The 27,848-nt window shown below is 38.1% G+C and overlaps 1 protein-coding gene across 4 annotated transcripts in view; it reads left to right on the top strand.

Moving 5' to 3' along the window:
• TEC (tec protein tyrosine kinase) overlaps nt 1-27,848 on the top strand; it is a 122,073-nt gene that overhangs the window by 3,780 nt on the left and 90,445 nt on the right. Inside the window, exon 1 of one of the 4 annotated variants that reach the window (XM_074324650.1) lies at nt 8,791-8,811. The exons of the other annotated variants lie outside the window; for them this stretch is intronic. The gene's annotated coding sequence lies outside the window, so the exon portion shown is untranslated. Of the gene's footprint in view, nt 1-8,790; nt 8,812-27,848 lie in introns of those variants that run through there. 4 annotated transcript variants of the gene reach the window in all.

Raw genomic sequence — 27,848 nt, 5'->3', positions numbered from 1 at the left:
TTTCCTCCTCTCTATATTTTCTGTGATGTCTCTGTCAGAAACTCTTATTATTCAGAGATACGGCATTTTGGACTAAGCCTCTAATTTTCTTACCTTTTCTTTATTTCTTGGCTCTACTTTGGGGAGATTTCCTCAATTTTATCTACTCCACTGAGTTATTCATGAGTGTAATCATATTTTTAATGTTTTAAATTAAAAGCTCTTTTTATTCTCTGAATATATATATGCTTTCATATTTGTGTGTGTGTGTGTGTGGTATCTATTTCATTCTTGCTTTTGTTTTATGGTTTCAGTGTCATCACTCTGAGGAGTTTATTTTCTTTTAAAAGTATTTTCCTTCCTAAGCAGACTCAGTTTCCCTAAGTTGCTTTTGTCTGTTGATTTGTTTAGGTATCTCTTTCATGCCAGAGGCTTGCCTTGTATTTTTAATACCCTTGGTTGTCTGCTCATATTGGAGTGAGGGTGAACAAGCTGAAGATGTGCATGGGCTTGTAGACTACGCACTTCAAAGGGTACACTGATTGAGTATAGGGTGATCTGGCTGGGTCTGTTATTTGGGGGAACCTCTGATGTCAGTATGTCTTGGGCTGTTGAGAGTCCTCAGAAAAGGCTCTTCCAATCTTTTTCTTGGACAGTGCGGGAGAGGCTGGTTGCCAGTGATCTGTGAAGTAGGTGGAAAGTAGCTGGAAGTCTCATTATCTGCATGTTCATATAACCCCCTCCATAGTATTTCAGTAAAACACCTGAGAGGTACCTCATGTACCCCAGTCCAGAGACCCTCTCTTTTTTACGCTCTCTGGGAAAGGGAGTGAGGAAGAAATGCCAGGTGCTTTTTGCTGGGGTGGGGGGGGGCAGTCACCTAACTGCTCAGAGTAGCGGAAGGGGTCTGTGAGATCCAACTGCTTTTTAAAGAGGCTTTCAATCTTTATTTTACCCTACTCTTCTCCCTGTGGAGGGTCCGATTACCCTCAATTATTTAGCATTTTGGACATTCTGTGGTATAAATCAGGTTGTGTTTTGGCTTCCCCTCACCCCACCAAAATGTTTTAACTTTTCTCTCTTCTCTCATTCTTCCCATTTTTGTAGGTTTATACATTAAATAAGAAAAAAAAAAAACCCTTTATTATTTTATTAGGCTTTCAGGAGAGAGAAAGTAGAAGGTTTTGTTCAACCTGTCAGTGATGTCTGGAATATAGATTTCTTAACCAACCTCTTCTGAGAGACTAGCATGTTTCAGCCACAGCACTGCTGCCGTGTTCCCTGCCTTTATCAATAATAAACGTTTTCTAACCTGTCCGACCAAGTCCAGTTTGGACCTCAGATTCCTTCTTATACCACTCTAATCCTCCACTACCAATTGATCACACTTGTCATGGGAAAACCTCTCTATTCCTTGCTTGGGTATTATATAGCTTACTGGTTACAGAGCCCTTGTTCCTATTTCTCAAATTCACTTTGTCTGGGAGGATTCATTGTCATCTTGGCCTCTTACCTTTCAGGGAAGCTCAGTTTCTTTAAATCTAAAATTTTAATTGAAAGGTGGACCTGGTGTCATTGGCAACCATGCGGAAGTTATCACTGTGACCTTATCACACAATTGCCTTACCACCAGCAGCTTCCTCTCTTCCCATTTCAAAACTCATGCCCTTGGAATGTGCACCAAGTTCCTGTTTCCAGCTGGGCTGAGCAGAGATGATTGACCTGCCCTGCACTTCGTGGATCATCCCAACTTTCCCAACCCTGTTTAACCAGTTGAGTCATTCCTCAGGCTCCCTTTACGCACTGTGACCTTCCAGAATTCTGTCCCAGTAGCTTGACAACATTGACGATGCTTACACACAGAGGAATGATGACAAGAGTCAACTTCCACTGACACTCGAAGAACATTGTTCTCAAACCACCTTCTCTGCACAGAAAAAGCAAAGCTGTGTACTCTTATGATGGCGGCTATGCATTGGGAATACAGAAAACACTACTGTTGGCATTTGTTCCAGTGCAGCAGGTGCAGTCGTGACTTGCTCTCTGGAGGAGGCTAGTGCAGGGTAAGATGGTTAGAAAATACTTAGCTGGAACCCACTAGGTATCATTATGAACGAAAGCTGGGCCCATGCGGCTACCTGCAGAGCTCCTTCCCTCTGTGCTTCCACAGGCATCCTTCCTTTTTCTAAATAAAACCTTAGAAGCCATTGCATCCTCTCTTTCCATGCCATTTGGTTTTTCTTCAGTGTGCTTAGTGCTTCATGTAAGTTCTTTTTGTCTTCTCAGCTGGATTGTAAACTCTCCAAAGGAAGAGCATAGCACTTGATAATATACTTGATCAGTGTACCAAATTAATTTTCCAGATAATTGTGGACATTTGGCAGTTAAAGGGAAAAAAGATATTTGGTCACAATTATCCACGTTGTGCCAATAGCCCAAGTACTTTGAATTCTTGCTTAGACTTTTCACTTCACTTTATAGACTGTGGCATAGAGCATTCAATATAAGTTTTCCCAAGTATAATGTTTGTCATATTATTTAGAAATATTCTTTATTGAAAACATTCTTGAAAGGACAATATATAACTCTAATCATAATAGTAGTTGTTCTTATGATTATGATTATTACATTTTTCCACGCGTATATTTCTTCTTACAATAGTGTTGTCATTGTCTTGGTTTTTATGGCTTAAGAAGAGTGGTTTTTAGAGGAGGGAGGGAAGTATGTGCTGATTAGATTGTCTAGTCTGTGAGTTTTGTTTCTAAAGGGGGCTTTTTGGATTTCAGCTCTCTCTCTTTCTCCCCTTACAATGGAGAACTCCCTGATTAATATCCTGCTCCCTTTATCTTTAAATTTTGTGAAGGTTTCGCCTGATTTAGTAGGAAAAAATTTTAACTTCTCTTTATCCTGAATAGAGTTCCAACGTCTTCCTGTTTACTTAGAAACTCATCCTCATGTATCCCTCGATATTGTGTTTCAACCACAAATTGTGGGATCTTCACATGACCGCCCCCAAAATGAAATTGTAGCTTTTTGTTCCCCTGCAAAGGAATGCTTTCAAGGTTTATTTTTCTACAAATATGGTTTAAGTATGTGGTAAAGTCAGTTTCTACCAGTGGGGCTTTGTTTCGTAGAAGGCACTTAGGTTTCTTTTATATTCTCCTGCTTTGAATGGTAAAAATGCTTGATCCTTTAACCATGCAGAGAAACAGAAGTACAATTTAACTGAGTTATGGATGATGTTAGATATGTAAATTTAGGTGTGAATGCTTTTTAAATGTTTTAAAGGATATTTAATGTGACATTGCATTAAATGTGACATTCTAGAAGCATTGCATTAAAGAATTCTTGTTCATAGGTTCTAGAGTTGTAACTAAAAGAGGTTTTTTTTGGGACTCAGAGCTGGTGATACATCCTCCTGCTTTCCTCAGACCAAGAATAGATTTCTAGATACCACTGAGATTCTACAATTCTCAGTGTGATTTTTGTACTCTCCCTGCCATCATTTAAAAAAGAAATGTTTAAAACACACACACACACACACACACACACACACACACATATGTACATGTACATACATACAGAGGGTGCCAAAAATGTATACATATTTTAAGAGAGGAAAAACTCAATATAAACAGATAACAAAAGATGAATACAAATCATGTGTATACATATTTTTGGGTGTATACATATCTTAAGAGATGTTATCTATGCTCAAGCAGTAATTCGCCATAATCAGAAGTGTCTGGATGCTGATGGTAACCACTTTGAGCACCTCCTGTAATTGCAGAAGTCAAATGTGACTCGTATTCATCTTTTGTTATGGGTATATATTGAGTATTACAATTAATACAGTTTTTTCTTTCTTAAAATGTGTGTATTTTTTTTGGCACCCTGTGTGTGTGTGTAGTTAAGAAATGTAAACAATATGGAAGCTTACAAAGAAGAAGTTAAAAATTACCCCAGTACCATTCCAGAGAGAATCTTGGTGAATCCCTTGTCAGTCATCTCTATCATCATTTGACTTTTGAAAAATCTTTAGCAACTCTGTAGGAAATAACTAATGTAAGACTCATTCTATGTAACTGTTTATGTAACTCCATATTCTATCCACATTCTGTAATATTTATATGTATATGTTATTACTTTATGAGGTTGTAATTAGTTCAGGCATAATGTTCTTTGGGTAACGTTTCATATAGGCATTTTCTTTTGGGAATAATTATCATTTTTAATAGCTAGGTGATAGTCTGTTATGTTACTATACAATGGTATTTTGGCACTCCTTAATTTTTGGACATTTGGGGTTTCCCCCACCTTTTTTTTAGTAAGTAGTGCTGCTGCTATACTTTTTTTCCCTCTTTTTGGGATTATTTTCTTGGGGTATATTTTTCAAAATACCACTCAGGTATTAAGGTTTTCTAACTTCTGTTGATTATTCTTAGAAGGATACAAAATAATAATTTGAAAATGCTCACTAGCTATATAAAGTTATATGACGTTTTCATTGTCTTCTTTTTTGACCGTTTAGGTCAACGGTATCTCCTTTGTGTGAAGATACCTGGTTTAGCTGGAGCTATGGAGGCCATGTTATATACCCAGTTGCAGGTCAGATAATAAAGCCAGAGTAACCTGACAGGTCCATTTGCAGAGACTGTGTTCTTGTTGGTGATGTCTAGAGCCTCATTTCACTTAGTTGGGTGTCTGGTAGGAAAAGTGTCCAGGGATCAGTAACAAAAGGTGGAGAGGTTATATTATCTGTGAAACTGCATTTGACCGCAGTACCTGGTCTAGAGTTCATGAACCTTCCCGTAAGTGGGGGCGAGGTCATATTATAGTTCCATAGGGAACTTCAACCCTCCTACCCGTTTCCCCATTCCTGGACTGCATGAGGAAGTAGGAGGGGCAGGGCAACCAGCAACATTAGGGAATTTTGCATTAATGAAGTTTCTTTATAAAGAACTGGAGCAGAGTGAATTCCTATTCATATTTTCCCCCTGACATCTTTCTGTTTAATGTTTGGAGTCTGGTTAGATTGCTAAGTCAGTTATTAACTGGTATTATGTTCCCATGCCTCAGGTGTTCCATCTATTAAAGCATAATGACACATAATTAACAGTCCACTTCAGAAAGATCTATGGCCTAATGCTTATAAAGGACTTTGAGCTTTTCTCGGAGTGTTTTATACATAGTCATGATTAATGCGATGGCTTGCTCTGTTTGGCAAAGGGCATCTACAGTATGCCCATTTTATAAATGAGAAAAGTGGGCCTTGTAGAGGATAATGGCTTGCTGAGAATCAGAGGGTAAATTTAATGTAGTGTCTGTGGAATTTTTCCTGGATTTTGTGGAACTGAAAATAAATTCTATGTGAGTGTGTATGTGTCAGGAAAGTGGATTTAACAGTTTTTAAGCACATGTAACCTTTTGAAGGGAAGGCTACTTCTTTGTAAGGAGGAATCATGTTTGACAAACTCACCTGAGTTTTTAAAGAGCATTAAATAGTTGTGGAAGTTAGGGATAAACAGTGATTTTCAAAGTGATTTTGAAAAGACTCCACACAAAGGCTGTTAAATAAATTGAGTTAGTGGAAAGTTGGGAGAAATGTTTTTACAAATCAGGTATAGGGAGAGGGGACAAAGACAGAACAAAGGTTAAGCATAGATGGACATTTCTCATGATATAAACGTGAGTAAATGAGTCTAATTATTTTTAAAAAAATAAACAATGTAAGAGGGAGCACACAGTGTGAACTCCCAAGTTTATAGTCAACATGAACCCACTGGGACACTACAAAGCCACACTGCTAGTCTTGTCTATGCAAAATGACAGGAAGTGATAAAGAAGGCATTTAGGTAAAAAGAATACATCTGTATACGCAGATGGACATTCCAGTTTTTGACTCAAGAAAAAGATTCAGATATTATTGTAAACTCTTAACTACAGATGTTCACTAAGTGTATGATTTGGAACGAAGAAAGCTAGCTAAATCTTAGCGGTTGTTACAAATAATTCAGAAATTCCATTTTACCCGTTTTCATGATGCTGCGGCATCTAAGATAGTTTCATCAGTGTCCTGAGAAGACATGGACTTAAAGGAAAACAAATATATTTATTAGCCAACTCTTCAGTCTAGAAAGATACATGCTGAGAAGACATGTGGATCGGGTACTCCCTCTCCTACCATGGCAGATGGAGCTCTGTGATACAGGGCCACCATTCATTTGCTCCATCTTTATTCCCAAATATTGCCCCACTCACCCCGCAGTAGTTAATGTTTATTGAACACATAACATGTGCCAGACACCATGCTAAGCTTTTTACATGCATTATCTCATTTAATCCTCCCGACAACCCTATGAAGTGGGCAAGATTAGTTTCAACATTTTACAGATGAAGAGCCTGAAGCACAGGGAGATTCAGGGAGATTTGGTTTAAATGGTGGAGCCAGAGTTCAGAGCAATACAGTCGGACTCCACAGAGTGTACCCTGACAGCTCTACTGAGCTATACACACTGAACTACGCTTATATTCCCCTCTCTTATATTCCCTCCTGGTAAACAGAGTTGGACAACCTAGCAGAAAACATAAAAGTCTGCCTCTAACAAAACAACAGCCACCTGTTCTTCTGGGTTTCACTCCAGATCTATAAGATGTCTTCAAAGCAGTACTGTTGAATGGAAATATTCTGTGAGCCAGATAGATAATTTAAAAGTTTCTAGTAGCCACATTAAAAAAGGCAAAACAGAACAGGTGAAATTAATTGTTAATTGTATATTTATGTTTTGTGTAACCCAATATATAAAAAATATTATAATTTTACCATGTAATCATATAAAAATTATTAATGAGTTATCAGAAACAACTCAGGATGTTAGCAGTACAATACAATGCAATGCAATACACTACCGTGTTTCCCCGAAAATAAGACCCAGCCGGACAATCAGCTCTAATGCTTCTTTTGGAGCAAAAATTAATATAAGACCCGGTATTATATGATATTATATTATACCTGGTCTTGTATTATATAAGACCCGGTCTTATAGTAAAATAAGGCTGGGTCTCATATTAATTTTTGCTCCAAAAGATGCATTAGAGCTGATTGTCCAGTTAAGTCTTATTTTCGGGGAAACATGGTATCTTATGAAGTGCAGTGGATAAAGTGAAATGTACCAAGCAATAAAAGTTGTGGTTAATGGAAAAATATTTCCTACTGCTTCAGTTTTAAATTTTACATTAAAATTAATTAAAAATTAAATAAGATAAAAAAATTTAGTTCCTCAGTTTCACTAGCCACATTTCAAGTACTCAGTAGCTATGTGTGGTGAGTGGCTACCACAGTGAATGGTTCAGCTGTATAGCAGAAGTTATTCTCTGTTTCCAAAGGCCCAGGGACTTCCAGGTACTCCATCCCCAGCCCGAACTCCTCTCAGCCCCCATCTTTTCTTCCCTGCCTATGCCCAGGGCTACAATGTACACTTGTGTAGGTTATGCACTGCAAAACTCTGGGATGTCATTCATATTGTAGATCTAGTAGATTTGCTTACTTACTGTGATTGATTTTTGGAAGACGGAAGTAAAGTTTTTAAAGGAAGAAATACTTTTTCCTAACTCACACAAAGGCATTTGTTTGGCGTGGGGGAGGTGGCGGCGATGGTAGTAGCCCTTCTGTTCCATCCTAGCATTCCAGCTGCTGTGCCCAGGCATTATTCTCTTGTACACTCAGCGCTTTCCAATGCCCACTGCCTATGCTTGGAAGTAATGAAGCAACTTCAGTCAACCTCTTCTCCCCTGGAAATACTCGTAATGTCACCAAGCCATAGTCACTCTTCATAGTAGTTTACCTTGGAGCAATTTGTCTTATTCATAGTTGTATCCTCAGTTCCTGGCACACAACAGTTGCTTAACACATTTACTGATTTGAATTGTTATATCAGTGTTCACTCAGGCCCCTGTATTGTGTCCTCAGTTGCCCTTAATGAAATTTAACCCAGGGCTGAGTTATCCAAGTGCTGACATGGGTCTCGTTCACCGAGTCACAGCTCACCCTTCATGTGGTACCCTTGCTCTAAATAAAAATAGGCATTATTGTTATTACTAATAATAGCTACCATTTATTGATCATTGTGTGTAAAGCATTGTGTTTAGCAATTTATGTGCATTATTTCATTTAATCTTTCAAACATCTCTAGGAGGTAGATACTATTATCCCCATTTTATGAGGAGGAAACTGAGGCACTGAGAAATTAAGTAATTTACCTAAGGTCACGCAGCTAGTAAGTGTCAAAGTTGAAATTTAAAACCAGTTCTGTCTGACTTCAAAGCCCTTCTGTGCTTGAAACAGCAGGACTGGGCTTCCCTGCTGGTATCTGGAACCTGACTGGCAAGTGACCTCACTGTAGTGGACTTCCTTCCTTTGCGGGAACTTCTCTGTCCCCAGTTCATGTGGTTTGGGCGGGGTATATACGAACCCCAGGGGTGGTCAGATGACTCTGCTTTGGCCAATCTGAGAAGTGCTTCCACCCGACCAAGTGATTGGTTCCAAGGTTAGCACGTGACCCAGGCTCATCAGTCAGGCTCCTTTTCTGCTCCACTTTAGGAAAGGAGGCATTCTTTGCCTCTGGGATTGGTTTTGCTGCTAGAATGATGTAACCTGGAGCTCCTGGTGGCCATCTTTCCCTGCTACATTGAGGAAGCTGTTTGAAGCAGGAGAGAATGAATGAGACCAGCATGTAGTGAGCAGTAGCAGTGAGTGGTGGTGAGAGCACAGCCAGCGTCATTCGAACCCTAGGACTCAGATGTGCCTGAAGCAGTCCAGGACTTCCGGGTTATGTGAGCCAATACATTTTGTTGTTGTTGCCTGCTGCAATCTAGTGGTTTGCAATTGAAAGAGCCTGCCTAATATACAGACTTATTAAAAGATGACTGTCTTTTCTTGGCGTCCCTGTTGCCATCCTGTCTACCTTTGCATGAGCCCACTCCTTCTTGGGCCTTGGTGCCTGCCTCCCTGCACTGTGCCCGGAGGCCTTGGATCCATGTAAACTCTGTTCATGTTTAGCTTGCTTCTTCTCTTTTAGGTGTGTGAGCACTGCCCTAGTTAAAGGAGATACCGCACCCAACCCCTCCTCACCGCTTCCTCCACCCTTACGCCCCATGGCACAGCTCACACACAAGGAGGAGGATTGGGCCATGAGCATTAGAGAAATCTGTTCTTTGAGACATTAGAAACATTACTCATTAACCTACTTTTGAATGCTGATTGAAAACTGTTGAACGCCTAACTCCTCTGGCCTCTGACACCCTCTGGGATCTCAGCCAGCTTTGGCCAAGGCTTTGCTTCTTATCCCCAGTTTCCTTGGTTCCCAGCCTTTCTGATCAGCTGTCTTCTTATGTAGTACTCTCAACTCTCCTATGATTCTGAACTTCCATCCTTCTACTGGTTTCCTTTCCAGTCTTTCCGGGGGCCTTCTGAGGGCATTGTTCCACTGTGAATCAACCCTCCCACACCTCCAGCCTCCTCACAGAATGAGAATATTCCCTTCTCTGCAGCTCTCTCTGCTGTGGCCTTCTCCTGGCTTCTCTTTGCTGCTTGCAGGTTGTGCAACAAAAACCCTTTCTTCTTTAGAGTTCAAGCCATTCTTGCAAATACCCTCCTTTTCTCTCCTTTTGCCACCATCGTCTTGGTCACTGTCCCTTATAGATTCACCTGGTTCCCAGTTTTCTCTTCCAACTCTGCCATCTCTGTATTCATATATACAGCTAACTTTATATGTCTATGATAAGTTGTGCAATTGCCTGGGAATAAAGGGAGTAGTTAATGGTGGCAAGAGTGGAAAATAAGGGAGACTTCATAAAAGACATTACCTGTGATCATGACCTTAAAAAATGAATAGCATTTCAATAGGTCTCTTTCAGGCAGACAGAACAACTCACACAAAGGCATGGAGATGTGAAAATGCCCACGTGTTTACCTGCGTGAGCACTTGGAAGTAAGTGGTAGGAAGGAAAGAAGGAATCCATATGGGATTTGACATGATTATATTTACTTAAAATGAAGGAATGACACTAAGGAGGGTCCAATGTGGAGAATGCAAAAGAAAGAACAGCCTTTATTATAAAAGGGGGGAAGGAGTACTTTGGAAAGTACTTCAGAGGTGGGATGATAGGTAAATGACAAGATTGTAACTTTGTTGGGTTGATGGTAAAAAGAGAAGGGGAGTAATTAAAGCAGTTCATAATAAGACTAGGGATTTTGAGAGAAGGGATAGTGGAAGAAGAGTTGGAAGGATTTGCAGAGCAGACTGGTTATGAGGGAGCAGGGAGCAGAGTGGGGAAATCAGGCCAGACACCTGCTGCTTGGGAGATAGGAGAGATTGGGGCCCTGCCTGATGATGGTTGATTTGAAGGTGTAGGATGCTGCTGGGAAAAAACAGCTGCATACTAGATATGAATCAAACTACTTGGCCTTTTAATTACCTTATGTATAAAGAGTAAGATAACTTTATTTCCCAGTGATAAAAATGACTTAAGATGTTTCTTAAACTGTTTTATAGAATACTACAACTCTGGGAGATGTTAAGGTTCAAAGGAAATAGAGTTCTATGATCAAATAGGGTTGGGAAATTCTGCATTCTGTGTGACTCACTGAGTCTATTTATGTATTTAAAGCTCTGAGAAATGCACACAAGAAACCAGTGTGACATTGTTTAACACAGCTTTTCCCAAACATACCTGTTCATTCATTCAGCAAGCATGTGGTAAGCACATACTATGAGAGTATGTTTTTGGTACTGTGCTGGCCACTGGTCCTACAGTAGAGAATAAAATCAGCCAGTGTCTCTGCCTTTATGAGATTATAGTCTGGTATAATCTGACAGGTTCTGAGAAACACAATTTGTGAAGCTTTGAGTTAAGGTGTTTAGCTATTCCTGTTTGCGATGGAATGGAGTGATTGTTGCCCTACTTGTCACTCTGCCTCCATGTCTCTGTTTTACACCAATACCTCCACCTCTTTGCAGAATGTTTCTTGCACCTCTTGCCTTGGGCATAGACAGAGCTGATGACAAGGTAACTTTCAGGTATGGGAAGTTGGTGACCTGCCCAAGGTCACCCAACAAGTTAATGGCAGAACCAGAGCCAGAACCCCAGCTCATCTGGCTCTGGATCCTATGCTCATTCCACTCTTGGTGAGAAGGGACCGTTTAAAATGCCTGAAAATTGAAAAAAGAATTAGGTATATTCAACAGCTTGAGTAAAATATTATGGATTATGCCAATTTAATCAATAATATCAGGGTCGACCTAGGTATCACCACCACCACCACCACCACCACCACCGCCACTACCACCATTGTCATTATTAACGTTGAGTAATTGCTATGATCCATGCTAAGCACTTTATAAATATGTTTTCTTACTTAATTTTTATAGCAACTCTATGAAGGGAATTATTATTTTTTTCTTATAGATGAGGACGCAAGCTCCGAGAGGTGTGTAGCATGTTTGTGTTTACACAACTAGGAATGAGCAGAGCCAAGCTTCCATTCTAGGCTGTTTTCAGAGTCCAAACTCTTAACTTCATTTTATAGAAGTATTTACTCTGGTTCTAGACTTCCCTCTCAGAATCAGTCTGTCTTTTCTCCCTTGCCATTTCAACTCACCTAGCTCCTTCTCCTTTGAAAAAACCTGTTCTTAGAAAGGATCTGATCATTCATTTATTCCATACATCAGGTAATCGTTCTTCAGTTTTTTTTAATGTTTATTGGGGAATATTGTAGAACAGTGTGTTTTTCCAGGACCCATCAGCTCCAAGTCAAGTCATTGTTTTCAATCTAGTTGTGGAGGGTGCAGCTCACTGGCCCATGTGGGCATCTCACTGGGGACCTAGGTGTTATGAGCACTGCGCTCTAAACAACTGAGCCAACCCGCTGCCCCCATTCTTTAAATATTTAATAAGGATCTATTATGTGAAGAAACTGTTTTAGGAGCTGAGGATCCAGCGGTGAATACACAGACTAGGTTCCTACTCACGTGAAACTTACAATCAGTGGAGGGAGCACATGATAAAAAAAAAATCAAGAAAAATGTCACAGTGATAAGTATCATGCAAAGAATTAAAATATGGATCTGAGAGTAGCTGGTTGTCTACTTTAGATGGGGTAGTCAATGGAAGGTCTTTTTGCGAAAGTGGCATTTAAGCTGAAATTTCAATTATAAAAAGTTGTTGGCTAGAGAGAGAGCTAGAGAGACAAGGTGGAATGAATGAGTTTATAGGTAGAGGGAGCATCATGTGCAATGACCTCACTGTGAATTTGCTGTGTTTGAAGAATAGGAAGAAGGCTGGTGTGCTTGAATCATAGTGGGCCAGTGGGGGAGTGGTACTAGATGTGATTGGACAAGTCGGTGGTATGTTGGGTTAAGGAGATTGGGTTTTTAGTCTGAGTGCAGGGAAGCCTTTGGAGGGTATAAGCAGGACTGAGGATATGAACTGATTTATGTTTTTAAAAGTTTGTGTTGATTGATGAATGGAGAAATGATTATAAGAGATAAAGAAAGAAGTAGTGAGATGTATTAGAAGGATGTTGCAATAGTTCTGACAAGGGGTGACGATGGCTGTCTCAGTTAATTGCCCAAGTAATGCCGTGTAACAAACATCCCCATAAACTCAGTGGTGTTCAGGAATAAGGATTTATTTTTGCTCATGAGTTGATGGGATGGCTGGGTAGTTCTGATATGGGCCAGGCTCAGCTGATCTTGCCTGGCTGTCCATGTGTCTGTAATCAACTATGGGTGAGGTAGGCAGCTCTGTGATGTTGCCTGGGCTCTCTGATGTGTTTGGGACGACCAGCTGGCTGTCAACTATCTAGGATGGCCTCAGCTGCAATGGCTGGGACAACTCTGCTCTCCTCTGTTTGTTTATGTTACATCCTCTAGTAGGCTAGCCTGGGCTTGTTTGCAGGCTTGTCCAGTCATATTCTCATGGTGATCACAAAGAAGCAAGAGATGAAGTAGGAATGAGCAAGCAGATTTTTAAGCCTTAGCTTGTGTGAAGTTGGCTACTGTCCAATTGATCAAAACAAGTTACTTGGGTACAGGCACAGTTAGTGTGGGAAGGCATTGCCAAAGGGCAGGGATCCAGAGAGGTGTGAAAAGATACAGGAGGTATGAAAAATCAGGGCCATTAGTTCAGTCTATTTATTGCACTAATGGGAGAAGAGTGAAGTAGAGACTTGAATATTCAGGTTTAGAATATCTTAGAGGTACAGTCCAAAGAACAAGCTGATGGATTAGATTTGGGTATGAGAGAGAGAGAAATGAATCAAAGAACTTGTAGATTTTGGGCTGAGCAGCTGGGGAGATAGTGAGGCCATTTACCCAGATGGCAAAGACTAGGTAAAGAGCAAGTTTTGGGGGCATATCTAGAGTTCTGTTTTGCCATGTTATGTTTGAGATACCTGTTAGATACTTAAATAAAGATGTTAGGTTTGCAATTGGATATATAAACTTCAGGTTCTTGGAGACAGGGCTGATAGTGTAGATTTTGGAGTTATCAACGTATAGGTGGTATTACAAGCCATGGAAGTAGATGTGGCCACCCTGAGAAGAATGTATAGATGAAGAAGCAAAGCAAGCCCTGGATAGAGCCCTGGTGCACCCCAGTTTGTAGAAGTAAGGCAGAAAAATAGAAGCCAGCAAAGAAGACTAAGACAATTCAGGTTCTGAGATCAGAGAAAAATCCAGGAAACGTTGGTGTCACAGGGAACCAGGAGAAACTAAGCATTGCAAGGAGAGAATGGTCAGCTGTATTAAACACTGCTGGGAGGTCAAGTAGGATAAGAACTGAGAAGTGACCACTGCATTTGGCAACAAGGTGGTCCTTGGTGACCTTGACAAATGCAGTCTTTGTGGAATGATGGAGATAGTACTGCAGTTGGAGTGGAGAGAGGAAAGCACATGATGAGAAGTAGAGACAGCAACCCAGATTCCATCTTTCAAGAAATTGTGCCATGAAGGGACTCAGAAGGGACGTGATAGTTGGAGGTGAATGTAGGTCAAGAGAATGGCTTATGTTTAGGAATGTAAGTGATGCTACTGTGTCCAAGGGGATGATGACCAGTAGAGAGGGATCAGGTGCGTCGGAGAGAGGGAGAAACTGCAGGCCGGAAAGGGTTGAGATGGCAAGAGAGGATGGGATTGAGAATTTAGAATAACCTTTAGTCTGAATGTAATGTACTACAGAGGTGTTAGCATTCTCTATTTTATTTCGAATTTTGGAATGAAAGGGTATATCCACTATTAGAACAGTTTCAGCCATCAGCCAGGGTAGGGACGTATGTGAGTTCTGTTGCCACAGTGGCAAGTTGAGTGCCTCTGTGTTAGGTTCACTCAGCTACTGTTGAGAAGAGACCCCTTTGGTATTATTCTGCTCTGTAGGTGGTGCTCATTGTGTCTTGTGATGATGGTGAAACTGGTAAATTCAGTTTCTTAGATTGTGATGTGAGTAGCAAGTTGGGCAGGTCTTGAGCAGAGCTAAGAAGGAAATATGAATGAATGTGCCAATGTGTCTCTTCTTTGCCCAGGTTCTAAATACCAGTATGACTTGATATTTTGATCAATATAAAGTATCCAGCAATGCGGTATTACCATTTTTGCGTAGACTAGCAAGCAGACCTTGGGGTGATTGGCTCATGCAGTTCAGTAGATCCTAGACAAGACACACATTCTGGAATTCCAGCTGAGTGATAGAAGTTTTGTACTTTAATTTAGTGTAACGTCAATTTTAAAGAATAATGTAAAGCAAATGTATTAAATAAATGGTAATTTAAAATGTGATTTGTGTAAATTCAAGTGTGGTATTTAAGCAACTATTTTCATTAATCCTCCTGGAGTATGTGTTCCGTGTGTGTTGGGTGAGGATGGTGGTGTGAAAAATGCAGTGCGCTATCTTAGCATTGGAAGATTTTGCTTAACAACCTTGGAAAATTTTTGTTCAGTTGCTTTGAATCTGGTTTGCTGTTTCACTGCTTTAAAATATCAATATCTACTTGTGCAATTCATATTGTGAACTGAGAACCACATCTGTCACCAACTCTGTTTTTTAGAGCTTTCTGATTTTGCCAACATAATACTGAAAAGGACACTTGCCAGGGCCTTAGTAATTTTTATATAGTAATCTGTGGAATGTTAGCCCTATGTAAGCAGAAATATCATGAAGTCAAGAAGTAGGGTTTAAATCAGATGAAGTAGGAATCTCAAAATGTAAATGCTATGTGAAGCGGTAGATCTTTGGGACTGTTGGTGTTTTCTGTTACATTGAGTCATTCAGGAGGCAACATTTGAAAATATTTGACCTCTCAGGAAGGCACATATGCGTATTAGCACTTAAAAAATTTTTTATAGCAAATGTTTATATTAAATTATTAACAGTACATTACATTATTAGCATTATGTATTATTAACATAATATTTACATTTTTGTCATGTATTGGAGAATAAATCTTAAACTGAATTTCATTCACCTTTTTCCTAAAATGAGCTTAAGATAATATTTAACAGATATAGACCAAGGATCGTATTATCAGATCAGACCAAGGATCTGATAATATTTAACAGATATAGACCAAGGATGCCTATCTCTACGTACCTATTTACCTATCTCTACACTTTATACCTATTTTTTGAGTTAACAAGAAAGTAACCTATTTAGCTCAGTCCACATAGAAATGCTTTTTACAAGGCTTTATTTGCTAAGCTATTATCAAGTGTTAATACAAGAAATACTCAGGTGAGGAATGTTTTTATAATATCTTCTCAAACTTCTATTGAAGATGTTTCATTATCCTTTATGATCCCACAAACTAGTTTCTTCTTAGAATTTAATAACAGGGAAAGTTTTTCTTTTGGTATGTACCTGATCATAAAAAATTACTATTCTATGAGGCATATGTTATCCTTTATTCCCTGGATTTTGAGAAGCTTCAAATATAATGCACAATTGCAATAAATGCCCTAGTGTTCGAGTTATCAGTGCACAGTAGAATTGCAGCATATGTGCATTTGATTTAGAGGAACTCAGCTCTATGGGTCAACAAAGAATAGGGAAAGAAACAACAATTTAAAGGGTGTGGGTGATTCTGTTCACCACTCCATTCCATGAGCATGTGCCCCAGAGGGTGTGTGCTTTGGGAGATGTATGAATCTACTGCTTCCTTGGCTGTCTTAGTTTGCAGAGGTTTTTTTCTTGAGCATCTCATGGTCCTGAATGTGATTTTAGTGATTAAAGATAAGTAATTTTCACAGAAACCGTCCCTTAAGTGTAAGCCAACTACTTTATCTAATGCCAAACCAAAAATTCAGTAATCGATTTTTTTTCTGTGTTAGATTGTTTGCAAAATGCCACCATAATTTCCTCACCTGTATCTACTCCACTTTGAGTAGTCACCTCCCGTAGTGCCTCTGGGCTTGACCATGTGAGTTGCTTTGCCCAATGAGGCAACAGCAAGGGTAAAGCATTTAGAGAAATGGAATGTGTTGTGTATTGGGGGTTGGTCTCTTTTACTGCTCTTCTCAGGAACCCTGAAGACTATATAAATAAACCCAAATTATTCTGTTGAAGAGCCCACATAGAAGGAAACTGAGGTGCCCTGGCCGATAGCCTGTAAGTACCAGAAATGTGAGTGAGGCCACCCTAGATATCCAGGTTAGAATTACCCACCCAGTCTACACAATCATGAGAACCAATACATTTTTTACCAGTTTTATGCTACTAATTATATAGAGTAGGGGTTTTTTTGGTTGTTGTTGCTCATCAAAAGCTAACTGATATAACTTCCAGTGCTAGTGGACATTTTTGCTGTTGCTGTGTTGGACTTATCCAGTCAGTCTCCAGCGTCGCCCATGTCGCCTGTGGAATATTTAAGACTAATTTTGACCATATTCCAGTTTTGCCTATGTGATGATGTGAGAACCAACCTTCATGTCAACTTTGGTTCTACTGTTTTTTTCTCTGCCATTTGTTTTCTGATATCTGTTTTTACTCTTAATCCTCATCTGTATATTTTTAAATGTGCATGTATTTTTTATTTTTATTTTATTGAGAACAAATTTAGGTAACATAAAACTGAACAATTTTAAAGAGTATAATCCAGTAGCGTTTAGTATATTAAACCATATACTATGTGTTTAGTTGTGCAGCCATCTCCACTATCTAGTTCCAGAAGATTTCTATCACTCCAAAAAGAACCCCATGACCTCCAATTCTCTCCTCATCCTATTCAAACATTAATCTACTTTCAGTCCCTATGGATTTACCTATTCTGGACATTTCATATAAATGGAATCAACACAACATGTGGCCTTTTGTGACTGGCCTCTTTCACTTAGTATAATGTTTTCAAAGTTCCTCTACAGTGTACCATGTATCGGTACTTCATTCCTTTCTTATGGTGGAATAACATTCCATTCCATCAGTTGATGGACATTTGGGTTGTTTCCATTTTTTGGCTATTATGAGTAATACTACTATGAGCATCGTGTACAAGTTTTGTGTGAATATGTGTTTTCAATTCTCTTGGGTATATACTTAGGAGTGAAAATGCTGGGTCATATGTTAACTCTGTGCTTAACTTTTGAACAACTACCACACTGTTTTTCACAGTGGTAGTACCAGTTTACATTCTCACCAGCAGTGGATGAAGGTTCTGATTTCTCCACATTATTGCCAGTACTTCTTATTTTTCATTTTTTAAAATTATAGCCATCCTAGTGTATGTGAAGTAGCATATCACTGTGGTTTTGATTTACATTTTCCTAATAGCTAATGATCTTGAGCATCTTTTCATGTGTATTGCCCACTTTAACACCTTCTTTGGAGAAATGTCTATTTAAGTCCTTTACCCATTTTTAAATTGTGTCTGTGTTTTTTTATTGTTCAGTTGTAAATGTTCTTTATATATTCTGTATACTCTGCCCTTACCAGATATGTCAGTTACAAATGTTTTTTCCCATTCTGTTGGTTGTCTTTTTACTTTTTTCATAGTGTCCTTTCGTATACAAAAGTTGTTAAGTTGATGAAGTCCAATTTATCTGTTTTCTTTTGTTGCTTATGCTTTTAGTTCATGTTTAAGAAACCATTAGCTAATGTAAGGTCACAGAAATTTATAAATATGTTTCCTCTAAGAGTTTTATAATTTTATTTCTTACACTAAGTCTTTGATATATTTTGAGATCATTTTTGTATATGGAGCAAAGTAGAGGTCCAAGTTTATTCAGATCCAGTTGTCCCAGCACCATTTGTTGAAAAGAATATTCTTTCCTCATTGAATGATCTTGGCATCCTTGTCAAAAATCAACTGTTCACAGATATATGGGTTTATTTCTGGACTCTCAATTCTGTATTGTTGCTATACATCTGTCCTATGTAGTACCTCACTATTTGGATTATTGTAATATTGTAGTAAGTTTTGAAATTGATAGTGTGAGTCCTCCAACTTTGTTCTTTTTTTTTTCAAGATTGATTTGACTATGCAGTATTACTGTATGAGTTGTTGTCCATTTCTGTTTGTTGTATAACAAATGTCAAAATGAATGATTACATGAATGTATGAAACTGTTCTGTGGACTAATTGACTCATTATCTGAAAAAATGACAAGTGAAGAAGAGGAAACATTTAAGGGAAGGAAGAAGGTTGACAGGGATTAGAGATGAATGAAATAAGAATGGGGTGGTCAAGAATGATATAATATATATACCAGTTATCTATTGCTATGTAACAAACCACCCTAAATTTAAAGGCACACAACAACTACCGTGTCATCACACTCATGGATTCTGTAAGTTAAGAATTGGGTGGTGCTGAGTGTCTACTCCACAACGTCTGTGCTCTTATCTTGAAAATCTTGATAGCTAGGAGCGACTCAGACAACTTGGAGCTGAAATCATCATCTCATATGTCTGATTCCTGGGCTGGCATGATTTGAAGGCTGGGCTCAGCTGGAATTCTGTGCCAGAACACCTATAGGTGTGGCTTCTCCATTTGGTGGGAGCATCTCTTAGTATGGTAGCAGGGTTCTAAGAGGGACTGTCAAAAGAGTGAGAGTCCAGAATAATTAGGCAGGAGCTACTTGACCTTTTCTGACTTAGCCTCAGATGTCACATTGTATGCCTTCTGCTGTACTGTATTAGTCAAAGGAGTCAAAAGCCCACTCAGCTTCAAAGGGAGGAGACGTAGACCCTGACTTTTAACGGTGTAGTCAATGAATTTGCATCTATTTAAAAAAAACAAAAAACAGGAGCATTACATATCATAAATGGGTCATATAATGACAATGATGGGTAGAAATAAAGAACAGGAAAGTACATTATCTATTTACTTCATTAGAGATAGGACACATGGAAAAGGTCACTGGACATTTTCCAAACAGTAGTTAGATAGTGGTTTATATCCCTGATATTTTTTTAATGTTGTTTATAATATTCATTTATTACAAGTGATGTATGGGATTGTTTTCTATGAAATTAGTATTTTTATCAGTTTGCTTTTTTTCATCCTAGAAATCAGGTATATAACAGTTGGCATTTCAGTTACGAAAATTCTTCAAGAACTGAGCTGCACAAGTCTTAGAAGCAAGAGTAACAATTTCTCGGGTCAAATTTGCCTTCTTGTTTTAGTATTGTGATGCTCACCTTTGGTGATCTTTTTAATGATTCTTTTATAAAAAGACTGCAATTTGAATACGTATATGCACTTCACTTGAGTCCCCACTGTGCTTTGGTACTTTGTTAATTTGTGCAGAATTTTCATTTTGTCATGGTGTAAAATTGAAAAGAAAACTTCTGCTTCCATGAAATTTGAAAAGTGGAAAGGAAAATAATAATAAAGGGAAGGAAGGAGTTACAACAAGGACAAATGTGGCATAGACTGTAGTTTTATTTTTGGTTGCTAGAGTCACATATTTCTGTTTGTCCAAAGAGATAGTATCGTATTACATTATTGTGTAGCTCAGTTGACTCAAGGAATCATTGGAAGAGCGCTCATGATGAGCTAGGTAGGGTGGTAATATTATAACATTCTTGAGGAAGACATTATTATAAAGAAGAGCCCACTCACCTTTTTTCTGCTTTTATTTGTCTGCTGTGGTTCTTTTTTTTCACCGCCTTCCTCCCTTTTTTCCCTCCTTTCACCTTTTCAATTCTCTTTCTTACCAGTTCCAAAGTGTTGGGTGACAGGGACTTAGAAAACCATTTAAGGGAAAACCCTTAAACATATTTAAACATTTTTTGTTATGGAAAATTTCAAACCTAAACAAAAATAGGATAGTATAATGTACTCCTTTATCTATCATGCAGCTTCAGTAGTTATCAACTAAAGAACAGTTCTGTCTGTACTCCCAAATACTCCTCACTGGATTATGAAGCAAATCACAGACGTTATTTTTTTCTCTAAAATTTTCAGTATGTACTCTAAAAGATAGGAACTCTTAAAAATACATCACAATACCATCATCACACACACACCCCAAATTCCAACCCAACACTATCTTGATATAATCAAATCTTAATATCATTAAATAACTCTTACCCCAAAACCTTAATATCATCATTATCCAGTTAGTATTCAAGTTGCCACAATGTCTCATACATTTCAACTAGTGAAGATGTCTCTTAAGACTTTTAAAATTTATTGAATCCTCCAGCCAAGGAGCACATGTTGGTATTTGATTACTTTATGTATCATTTCCAAATTTCTTTATTCTCATGTTTTCTTTTAGTATAGGTGCTGAAAATCACTTTAACCATGTGAGATACTTGTTATTGTTTCCCTCTGAAGTAGCAAGAAGCAGAAAGAGAAATATTTGTTTTGTATCAGAAATTCTCACATCTGGGAAGAACTAGTGCCAGAATATTGTCACTTACAGTGAATCCACTTAAATTTCATAGTAAGTAGTAATAAAAAAAAAAGAAAAGAAAAGAAAAAAGAAAAGCCCAGTATGATTTGGACTTTATCCTGAAAAATAAAGTGAAAACATGTTTATTTTATCTCATGTGTAGCACCACTTAGAGTATACTTGCTAACTCTTAGAACAAAGAGTGAGTGAATCAAGTATTGTTTTCTTGAGATAATTTTGCTGATGAAAATGCATGATAAAGTTTTACTTCCTTCACTTTACATTTGAATTTGTCAGCACAAATTTAAAGAGGGCTGTTTTTTCAAAAGCATTAGAAAACTATCAATTTTTGCCAGAGTGTATCTATTAGGTAGAATAAAGGTTAAGCCACTATAACAAAGAACCATTGTATGTAATTTCACAAATGAGATAGAAGTGCATTTCTTTCTTACCATGTTGGTTAGCTCATCTAGGCTGGTGGGGCAGCTCTGCTCCATGAAGTCATTCAAGGACCAGGTTCTGGTTCCATTTTATTCCTCCTCCTTTCCATTGCGTGATGCCTGGAATGCATAAAGGAAGTTGAGTCTGCCATGTGCACTTTCCAGCTGGTGGGAAGGTGGGAAATGCTCTAACTCCAGGGAAAGTAGCTTGTCTTTAAGTTTAAGATGATCCACATACCACTTCTGTACATATCCCTTGGCTTGTTAAGAAAAGAAACAACAGACCAAAATGGAGTTACTTTTTTCAAAGCCATGTCACCATACCAAAACTTAATTACTAGCCTAATTATAGTTTCAGACTCTCCCAGGAATGGAATCTCCTGATCTGCTTGATAAGACTCCTGCCATTCCCTTAGGGAAGGAGTCCCTGCCGGAAATAATCGACTCTTAATTTCTTAGTCCTATACTTTTTTTTTTGCCTCAAAAACCTTCTGTTTTGTACAACTCATTCTAGTACCCTTTTAGTTGCTAGATGGGATGCTGCTCAATTCATCAATCAATAAAGCCAATTAGATCTTTAAATGTAGTCAGTTGAATTTTGTTCTTGAACAGGTTTTAACTTAGATTGCCACATCTAACTGCAAAGAAGTCTGGGAAATATCGTCTCTAGCCCATATGTCCAGGAAGAAGTAGAGAATGGATTGGTGTGTGTGAAGAGGGTGAGGGTGAGGAAGGGAGCAAAAAGCGCTGTTCCAGAGTATCTTAGTATTTTAATTGTAAATCATTCTGTATTCCGTGTTTTTTTTTTCCTTTTTAATTTTATTGAGGAACAGTGTGTTTTTGGCCCATCAGCTCTAAGTCATCATCCTTCAATCTAGTTGTGAAGGACGCAGCTCAGCTCCAAGTCCAGTTGCCACTTTTAATCTTCAGTTGCAGGGAGCACAGCCCACCATCCCATGTGGGAATTGAACCAGCAATCTTGTTGAGAGCTCTGACTCTAACCCACTGAGCCATCTGACTGCCCCTCTGGAAGTTCAGCAGCAGCTCGTTGTCTTCAGTCTAGTTGTGGAGGGTGCGACTCACTGGCCCATGAAGGAATCGAACCGGCAACCCTGTTGTTCAGAGCTTGTGCTCTAACCAACTGAGCCATCCAGCCGCCTGTATTCTGTTTGGACACTTCTATTATGTTATTTTATTTCTTACTAGCTCCCTAACTGCAAGATTCTCATTTGCCAGTGGCACTGAACGTGATTGGAGCAATTATCTAACATCACTCTCATTGACTTCTTGAATGCTCTCTTCTTTTGATGACTTGGTATTTCATTTACAATTGTATTGTTGACTGTTGCATCTCTCATTCAGTGAGAGAGAATGACCAGCAGAGCAGACCCGAGTAATGTGGATGGGATATTGGATTGCGGCCTATGTAGTCACTTGATTAATGAATATTTTTGTATTTGGACAACTTTTGTTTCTCTCTAGCACCACTTAACTATGACTCTCCTGTACAGTAAATATATTTGTTGATTCTTGGAAGTGTTGCATATGGTTTGTTTTCTAAAACGTCTTCCTTCATCCATTAGTCTTTTATCTCTTTTTTTTTCCATTTTACAAATGGGGAGGCCCCCAAACCCAGTCTCAGCCAAAGACAGCAGGAAGGACCTGGTGTGAGATCCAAACCTGACTGAAAGAGTACCTGTTATATTCGTGCATATACCTGTATCATATGGACAATTAGAAACAACTCTCTGAGTGCAGCACTGCTCAGTCTATTTCTAGGTTCACTTCCTCCCAGTCCAATTACCCACCATATGGTAGTGGACTGGGGTTGGGGATACATTACCAGGAGAGATGAGATAAGTCCACTGGCCTTTGTCACTTTTGCCTTTTGTCCCAAGAAGTCTTCTCTTTAGATGGTACTAGATGATAAGGGTTTTACTAGATATCTTTGATGCTTGGATTCCTCACTAGTCCAGCTTCAATAGATCAGCAGACAAGTACCCAAACCTTTGTAACCTACAACATGTCTACTGGCTGAAAGGAGAAATAGTTGACTTTCAAGAAAATACAGGTCATCATTGGGTGCCTTTGTTTAAATAGATAAGAAAGGTTACAGTATTAACTTTCTTTTGAGAGCTGAAATGTTGCCTAATTCTGGAATAGCTCCAATTCATGATGTTAAATGGGGAACCTAGAATGTATGCTTTATTCTGATAGAAGTCAGCCTAGCATTTTTTTTTTCTTTTGCTTGTATTTCTGCTACATAATTCCCCTTTTATAAAAGGAAATTGGGGCTTGAGAGTGTACATTGCAGTAGAGAGCATGGTTAGATTTGTTCTTATATAATAATGACCCATTTTAGGTATGTTTGAACTGAAATACGATCTACAGATATTGCTGGCAGGCACACAGCATTTGATTTCTGAGATAAATGTCAGTCTCATGTTTATTCATGTTGGGTTTCTTAAAATTGCAAACACACTGACTTTGTCATAAACCTATGATAAGATGTGTAATAGGCAATGTGTTCTGATGAAAAGTTCTGAAACCAAGGGCTTTAACTAAACTCTGCTAATCTTAGAGTATTTCCAAATACCGTGTTTCCCCAAAAATGAGACCTAAGCAGACCATCAGCTCTAATGCATCTTTTGGAGCAAAAATTTATATAAGACCCAGTATTATATTATATTATATTATATTATATTATATTATATTATATTACCTGGTCTTATAGTAAAATAAGACCAGGTCTTATATTAATTTTTGCTCCAAAAGATGCATTAGAGCTGATGGTCTGGCTAGGTCTTATTTTCAGGGAAACACGGTATTAGATTGAATTATATGATATTGCTGATGGTGTAGGTAAAATAGTCCTGGATATTGGCAGTTTTGTGTGGCTCAACCTAATGAGATGAGAATTTCAACAACCTTGAATCACTCTGCTCCTTCTTGTAAGGAGTTCATCCTTTCCCTACGCTGGTAACTAGGCCGTTTGTTCTTATTTACTGTACCCTTTACCATGCTATCATTTGGTAATTCACAGTCACTTTTGTTTTCATCTATCTCTGACCATCTTACCTGGTTAGCACCTCTGTTTCCTTGGTTAAAAATACTATGAAAGGTTAGATAGACTAGCACGGACCGCCCTAGTAGCTACTTACTAGAAAAAAAGAAAAGAAAAAGAAAATCAAATTTTCCCCCTGGCAAAACCTTTCACAATGAAAAAGGTACTAAGCTCTTTTGGCTAAAATTGCCAGACCATAAAATTGAGTGCCTTTAGGCTGGTACTCAGATTTGCAACACTGGACAGAGAATAGAACTTCTTGGAGGTGTGGGCTTCTCATGGGTGGAACAGTGACAGTTTCCATTATCCACTTCAGAATATTGGTATTCAAAGACTAATGTGTTAAGCTTTCCAAACTTTAAAAAAATATATTTTTAATTTTTTTGAAAATTGAGGTATAAATGACATATAACATTAAATTAGTTTTAGTTGTACAATATTATTTGAAATTTGTATATATTGCAAAATGATCGTATAATAGACTAGACAATAAGTTTAGTTAACATTAAGATTTACTTTCTTAGCAACTTTCAAATATGCAATACAGTGTTATAAACTATAGACACCATGCTGTGCATTACATACCCAGAACTTATTTATTTTATTACTGGAAGTTGGTACCTTTTGGTCCCTTTCACCCACTTTGCCCAACCCCCAACCCCTGCACTTGGCAACCACCAGTCTGTTCTCTGTGCAGTATCTGAGCTTGTGGTTTTTCTTTTTTGTTTTTTGTCTCCACATATAAGTGATATCATGTGGTATTTGTCTTTCTCTGACTTATTTCACTTGGCATAATACCCTTGACGTCTGTCCACATTGTTGCAAATGTCAAGATTTCATTCTTTTTTATGGCAGAATGATATTCCATTGCGTATATTTACCACATCTTCTTTATCCATTCATCCATCGATGGACACTTAGGTTGTTTCTATATCTTGGCCATTGTAAATAATGCTGTAGTGAACAAGGGGTGCATAAATCTTTTCAAGTTAGTGTTTTTATTTTCTTTGGATAAGTACCCAGAAATGGAATTGCTGGATCATGTGGTGTAGTTCTATTTTCAGTTTTTTTGAGGAAGCTCCATACAATTTTCCATAGTGACTACCCCAATTTACGTTCCCACCAACAGTGCACAAGGATTTCCTTTTTTCCACATCCTCACCAATGCTTATTGTTTCTTGTCTTTTTGTAAACAGCCATTCTGACAGGAGTGAGGTGGTATCTCATTGGGGTTTTGATTTGCATTTTCCTGATGATTAATGATGTTGAGCATCTTTTCATGTACTGTTGTCCGTCTGTATGTCTTCTTTGGAAAAATATTTATTCAGATCTTCTGCCCATTTTTAAATTAATTAATTTTTTTGCTATTAAGTTGTATGAGTTTATATATATGTGTACGTATATATATATATGATATTAACCAAATTACATACAATATACATGCTTTGCAATTATTTTCTCTCATTTGGTAGGTTTTCTCTTCATTTTGTTGATGGTTTCCTATGCTGTGCAGAAGCTTTTTAGTTTGATGTAGTACCGCTTGTTTAATTTTGCTTTTATTGCCTTTGTTTTTGGTGTCATATCTAGAAAAAACCTCTCTAAGACCAATGTTAAGAAGCTTACCACCTACGTTTTCTTCTAGGAGCTTTGTGATTTCGGGTCTTACATTTAAGTGTTAATCCATTTTGTGTTAATTTTTGTGTATGGTATAAGGTAGTGATCCAATTTCATTCTTTTGCATGTGGCTGTCCAGTGTTCCCCGACACCATTTATTGAAGAGACTGTCCTTTCCCCATGTATATACTTGAACCCTTTGTTGCAAATTAAATGACCATGTATCCATGGCTTTATTTCTGGGTTCTCTACTGTGTGCCATTGATCTATGTCTGTTTTTGTGCCAACACCATCGTGTTTGTAATGTAGTTTGAAATCAGGGGTTGTGATGCCTCCAGCTTCGTTCTTCTTTCTCAAATTGCTTTGGCAATTTGGGGTCTTTGTGGTTCCATACAAATTTTAGGATTGTTCAGGTTTCCCAACTTTTAACAATTAGCAGCCAAGGTAAAGACAATAGTGTTGTTGTGTTCAACTCCAATAAGATACAGGGAAAAGCGCTTAAGTGGAAGCTTTGAGTTTTATTTAAAGATGTTTGTAACCATAGTTTGTGCCTCTGAGATTCTTATTTCAGAATGGGTCAGCTATTTGTGCTATGGAGAGATAAAGCTGGAGTACTCTGAAATTTTGTTTTATCTTCCTTTTTTAATTTACAGCACCAAACCTATTCTTTCCTTTATTCTGAGAGAACATCTCCCTTCAGTTTTTAGTACTGAGATGTTGGTGTGCCTCTTAGTGACGCCTCGGAAGTCAAAAATTCTCTCGGTTGAAATCTAGAGATTGCATCCAATTGTTTTTAGCCATTTCCCTAAACTAGGAGGCTGAAAACAGCCTGCTGTGCTCGTTTCTTCAGTTCTCCCTTCCCTTCCACTAGAGAGGCCATGTAGTGTAGTCATTAACAGTGCAGGCTCTGTGGTTAGACTGCCTGTATTAATAAAACCTGGCTCTTATTCTTACTATGTGGTTTGTAAAATATAGGTGGTAAAAGTACCTACTTGAGAAAGTTTGTTGAGAGAATTAAATGATACATCTAAAGTGCATAATGCTTAGAACAGTGACAACATATAACAAAACAGTAAAAGCTTGATAATGGTAATTACAATTTTTATTAGTTTTCTGTATGTATAGTAATTCTATAGGGATACTCCCTGATGCTCCAATGGTTGTTTATCGCTCTGGATTTCACTGATCTTATCAAAAGGTCATTGGATTGACCTTTCAGGATAATGTTGTTTACTTTTAGGTCAAGCTGCTCTCAGCCTCCTCCTTGCTTTGGCCCACTTTTCACAATACTTGGCAGGTATGTGTTGCATACTTTATAGTTTGAGGTTGAAGGCCATCTTTTGTTCATTGGAAGATGGGATTGTTTTTCTCTGTTTTCATGTTTCATAGTTTGAATAGGCTTTTAAGGGAGGAGAGTAGAGAACATATACCTTTACACTGCCATCTTCCAATAATTTTCTGATTTTCAGAGACAACCATCTTTGTTTTTTAAAAACATTTTAGTACTGTCAATTTCTAAGTAACATACTTGTTTCCACTTCTTTATTTTTCAATTTTAGGTATGCTCTATTGACTTCCTACTAGCACTATGGGGGATATAGCTTTCTTTCACAACATACTCCTCCACTCACACCCAAGCACATTTCCTGCACTGTTATCCCCACCATATTTTATGAATAGTAAGATTATTACTTATTGTTTACCTTATTGTGATGTTCTAGGTATTCTTTATAACTAAACTCTATACAATACTGTGATAATTTTTCCTTTTCTGTATATGTTTTGTTCCCTGTAATTAATTGATTTATTTAATTTTTAAAAGTTGACTAAGTTTTACTAATTTATTGTAAATCTTCTCCCAATACC

Source organism: Rhinolophus sinicus, linkage group LG02 (genome assembly GCF_036562045.2).
Source record: "Rhinolophus sinicus isolate RSC01 linkage group LG02, ASM3656204v1, whole genome shotgun sequence".
NCBI lineage: Eukaryota > Metazoa > Chordata > Mammalia > Chiroptera > Rhinolophidae > Rhinolophus > Rhinolophus sinicus.
This window is presented reverse-complemented; position numbering and strand designations above follow the sequence as displayed.